Source organism: Suricata suricatta, chromosome 2, assembly GCF_006229205.1.
Source record: "Suricata suricatta isolate VVHF042 chromosome 2, meerkat_22Aug2017_6uvM2_HiC, whole genome shotgun sequence".
Lineage (NCBI taxonomy): Eukaryota > Metazoa > Chordata > Mammalia > Carnivora > Herpestidae > Suricata > Suricata suricatta.
The window spans coordinates 165,713,933-165,719,439 of NC_043701.1; the positions used below are offsets into that span (position 1 = coordinate 165,713,933).

The 5,507-nt window shown below is 35.6% G+C and overlaps 1 long non-coding RNA gene across 1 annotated transcript; it reads right to left on the bottom strand.

The window, feature by feature from the left end:
• Positions 1-1,531: 1,531 nt before the first annotated feature.
• LOC115274215 lies at positions 1,532-4,492 on the bottom strand. Its single transcript, XR_003901144.1, has 3 exons — positions 4,409-4,492; positions 2,995-3,052; positions 1,532-1,584 (listed from the first exon to the last, which is right to left on the bottom strand). It is a non-coding gene; the product is annotated as an uncharacterized LOC115274215 (long non-coding RNA).
• Positions 4,493-5,507: the final 1,015 nt, after the last annotated feature.

A 5,507-nucleotide genomic window follows, 5' to 3' on the forward strand; every position in this document is an offset into this window, starting at 1 on the left:
TTCTGTGTAAATCTAGTATTTATGGCAGCACAGTTCTATAATAGGAGAAAATCTAAAATGACTTTCTTTGTTTTGAAGTTTGCTCCATGAGTAAATCTAGAATGCCAATTGTTTGTGGAACAGTTTACAAATTACAATTCCCTGAAAGTTGGATCTTCTTTGTCATCCTTTTCTGCGAGTCTTTTTTTTTCTGGTCATTTTTTTTTTTCCTACCTGAAGCAAATAATCTAAAAGTCAATCAATATACTAATGGGTTTTGCATAGTTGGTTCTTAATCCCCCCTAGTATCTCTGATGCATTTTCTTAACTCCAATTTTCCCTATTTTATTAGATATGATCTACAATATGAGTGTAATATATAAATCACTTAGGATTATATTAATAATGATAACTAAAAAAAATCACATTTTAGGAAAGAAACTTGGTAGCCAGAAAGGAAACAAAGACACACCCTTTAAAACAAAGAATCTCATAAATATTAATGGGCACAATTTACCTGAGAGAAAACTATGGGCTCCAGTCATTCAATATAAAAATCTGATCTTGCACAAACAATTCAGTATGGTTTCAAGAACAATGATTATTCACAGAACCAAAGGATTCTTTAAGCTTCCCAGGGATTCACTGCAGGGCTCCTTTAAACATTGAGTTATCCAAGTGCATTCTAAATATAATTCAGATGTTTTAAATCTAAATCATCCCCAACTTTGCAGGAATGCATTTATTACTCTCATATAAAATGAGACCCCAACATCAATAAAATCTGTAGCCCAGTAGGGTAGCTTCTACAAGAGAAGATGTCCCATAAAAAAACAAACATTTTAAATCATGAACTATCCGGTGGGAAGTTAATGTGTAGCCCCAGAAAGATTTCCTTTTATAACCTCCCTGGGAGTCAGTCTTTTAGACCTATTATGGGTCTTCCTCTAATGCCTCTGGACAGAAGGAAAATTCATAAGAATTCAACTCCCATCAGGAATGACAATTGGTGGGGTCATGGAGCCCTTCACCCCTCCAGGAGTATACTCTTATTAAAACTCTTTGAACTTGATTCTTTTCTGTTTGCTTGTTAGTGTGTTCATCAGTTTGTCATAGACTGTCTTTTCCTGAAAATGATGAAAGTCATTGCTCATCAGAGATTGTATCATTAATATAAGAAGACATTTATACCTGAGGAAAGGCACCTGCATGCTGCTGGTCCAGAAAGATTTGAAGAAATGCTTCCAAGTGAACAAAGCACTGTTGCCATCCAGTTGGCTACAACTTTCAAATACAAACCAATGCCCTGACAGTTTATATTTAAGTACATTTACTTATTTAAACTTATGCCTCTGATATTATAGAAGTATAATCATTAATGTGAAACGATATCAATTTTAATTTGTTTTTTAATAATAAGCATTACAGAAAAGCACAAGAATATTTTTAATAGGAAATATGTATATAGATAGGTGATATTGTTTAGACTCAAATCCAACTAAAATATCTACAGATGTTACTTTTAGGTGGAGGGAATATGATTCTTTTTTATGTTCATCTTCATGTTGATCTTCATGTACAGAATTTTCTTTCAGCTCATTCATTCTAAATATGCAATAAAACAATTTGAAAAAAAAGATGTTTTTGAAGTTTGTCTCTTTATGGCAACACTTTTTTTAACTTGAGTTTTTTTTCCTGAGATTAGTGATTGTTAAAAATTTATATGTTAAAATTACATTTTAGAATTTTTTCCATTTTACCACTGAGAGTCAATTAGCCAAATTAACTAGCTTCTGGAATTAAAATGTAATTGGATGGGGGATTTCTAAACTCTTTCAAGGTGAACCTTCTCCTGCAGGGATATCTACTCATCTAGAGGCAGGCAAAATTGAAAGAAAAAAAATACATTCTCTTAAAAAGAGATACAGCACAACATTTTTCCTCCTCATCATTGGAAAATAGCAAAGCCATAATGCAGAAGTTCTTTCTGTCCATTCCCCTGTCCAATATGGCCTGGTCACATGGAATCAATATGACATCCTAAACAACTGTCTCCCCAGAGAAAAGTCACCTGTCCTAGGAGGAGACAGTTTGGCTTCAAGGCACTGAAGTCATTCTGGAACCATTCCCACTCTTCTGCCTGGATGCCTGAATGTAGAGACTTTATTGTGAGCCACTAACTAGATCAAACCACAGGGAGGATCTAAGACTCTCAATGCAAATGAACTTCAACAGTTCATTTGCAGTTATGCCAACTTTCCACGTGTAAATATCACTGCTATTTCCTATCTGCCTTCCAAACCTTACTCATGTCTTTCATGAATAATCCTAACCAGCACCTTCAGAGAGAATATTCTAGGAAATATACTTCCATTTTAGCTAAGTCAACATAGAGCAAAACTACTAAAGAGGTCATGTTAAGGTGTTTGGATATTATGAAAGAGATATATAATATATACTTCAATTTTGTCTTTTCTTTTCCACATAAATGTTAGTGATTGAGACAGGAGATAAATCTTGATAACAGTAACTAAATTGTCAAATGCAGGCATGCCTGGATGACTCAGTTGATTAAGCATTCGACTTCAGCTCAGGTCATGATCTTGTGGTTCACAGGTTCGAGCCCCAAGCCTGACAGCTCAGAGCCTGAAACCTGCTTCATGGATTCTGTCTCCCTCTCTCTCTGCCCCTCTCCTGCTCATAGTCTGTCTGTCTCTCTTTCAAAAAAAAGTTTAAAAAAATAAATTGTTAAATGCATTAATAACTAGTATGCAAAACAAATCAAACAAGTTTGCTCTTATTTATTTCACTGTTGACTAGGAGAAAATTGCATTGTCATGGCCTGTATTTAAATATTAAGGATTTCGCCATTAAAAAGTAGTAGAATGTTTAAAAGGAAATGTAATCTGATACAGAACCTCTCCCACCTATTACTGGATTTATTTACATATTCTTGTTTCAACTCTCTCATTTTACATGGTGATGTTTAGGTTTATAAGATATCTTTTATTATACCTGGAACTGTGATTCAAGACTTCACAAGTCAGTCTGGAGCTCTCTGTCCACACCTCATCTGGAAAGTAGATAGAGAAGGACAATCATGAGGGCTCCACTGTGGCAGTTTCAGGCTTTCTGAGACCAACATGGTGGGTTCAAGTGCAGAAATTTGTGAACATCTGAAATTGTGTCTGTCTTCTTTTTCTCTCTTTCTGTCTCTTCTTTCATCCTCCCAGTTTTCTCCATAATTTATCTAGTTATCGTTTTCCTTCTTTTTTTTCTTGTCTCATCTGTTTTTCTGTTTTTCATTCTTCTTATCACTAACTATCCTCCTCATCAAATCTAAGCTCATATACTATAGGTTCTATGATTCAGACCTTCTTTTCTCTTTTTCCTTTCCTAACATGGCCTCATCCCTTATATGTATTTCTCAGGTTATAACCAGCCTTTGAAGCCCAATTCAGTTTTTATTTCCTTAAGAAGCTTCCCCTAAGTTCTCTTGTTTGGCACAGTCCTCTACTAGAAAAGTCACAGCCTCTGAGAATTTGTGCCTACCCTGTGTCACTCAGCCTTCACGGCATTTATTTTTTTCACAAAAATTCTTACATGATATCCTCAGTAAAGCTCATATAAGAAATAACATATGCTCAGTAAAAGGTTGCTAATATATCAGTGATTTTTGGTGAAAATAAATGCTCTTATAAAAGGCCACTTTGTAGTTCCTACTCTACTTATTTCTTTTATTTCTCTGTTTTTATCTCAGTTATCACTTGCTTTTTATTTACTTTTTCTTGACCCTTCATTGCCTGTAGTGTGAGGTTGTGATATCTGCTCAGGACAGAGAAAACCTGTTTTTGATCAATTGTCTGAAAGCAGGAAGCAAGGCCTTGTACAGGTATTATGACTGTACAATGAAAAAGTAGAATATAATAAAAATTCAGAGCCACCTTGTTCAGAGTGAGTTATTACTTAAATGTTCATAAAAATAGCATAATTTTAAAGAATGTATAAATGCACTTGCTAGTTGTCAGAACTCTCCAGGATAGTTCCCCCTTGGAACTTTTATTGGAGAATCTTGAAAAGGATTACAGTTTACTACTGGAAAAAAAAAAGAATCAAATCTCTCATGGAGAACTTACAGCACTGCCAAAACTGTTCTTTTAACCTACCTGTATTTTTCGCTGGCAAACGAATCATTTCACAGAGGTCTTCAAAATGTTGCTGCTCTGTGACATTGCCCCTTGACTGTTCTCATTCTCTGGATTTTTGTTATCCTCATGTTTTCCTACTCCCCTTTCTCATTCTCCTTCTTTGGAGAAGTTCCATGAATGGCTTAGAAAAAACACCCGCCTTCTCTCTCCTGCTTTTCTAATCCCTCCCACTCACTTTCCCCAGCCCCCCCCACCCCATATTTCCTCTCTTGCTTACCCACCTTCTTAGTTCCACAGCGTTTATTTGGAAAATTAGTATAAACAGAAACACTTCAGAGTCCAGACTATGTAAACCAAACCTTTCCTGGAAAAAAATGTTTATAACTTAGTGATAAATTAGGATTATTTTTGAGGTGTTAAAAGACTTTTAACTAAAATAGGAAAAGAAATGTTGCCATAAAAATTTACTGAATGTAAGAAAATAAGGATATAATAATTTTTGCAGCAAAACCAAATATATAAATGGCCAAGAAGATTGGGAGCTATTGTGTTAAGTTTGGAGATGGAGTTGGACAAAATGTGGCAGGTAGAAAGGACACCCAACCTGGCCCAAAGATAGGGCCAGTCCTGGTGGAGCAAGGACTGGGAATCCACTGCCTGCTGGCTAGAAGCAGTCAGCAACAAGGCTGCCAAATAGCCAATCCCTGGAGCAGCAATGGCTAAGACCCAGGAAACTGTGGCCCCTCTTATTTCTGAGACTATCAGTGTTCCCTTGTCTTTACTATCTCTTTCTATTACAAATGAGACACTAATTAACTTATCTGGAGTATAGAAATTGATCCTAGGAGACAGAAAGATACCAATTACAGTGGAATGAAGTCTACAGGAATGACTGGTTGGTAATTTACCAAACAGTTCTTTTTCTTTTACTCTCATAGATAATGACTTTCCTGTTTTCTTTATACTTAAGTACAGCTATGTGCCTGAGTTCTGGGCAATGAAATTCAGATAGAAATGATGAATTCCATCTTTAGAACCCACCTATAAATATCTCCATGGTTGATCCTTCATCCTTTATAACCATCTTTTGTCTGATGGGAAAGAACTCTGTAGAAATGTATAATAGAGCCACAATGTAGAAGTACCCCTAGAACTTGATATGCCACTTAAAGGAGAATGTCTTGTAAAGAAAAAACAAAAATAAGCAAAACCTACCCAACCAGGAACATTTGCTTTAGACTGTTGAGTTAGAAAGGAATACAGTTTACAGTAGTAAGACATGGACATGTTCTAGCATTAGAACAATTAATCTACTATTCAAACACATGAATGCTCACAAGGCTGATAGTACTGACTTCTGTGGATTTTGCCTGCCCAGTA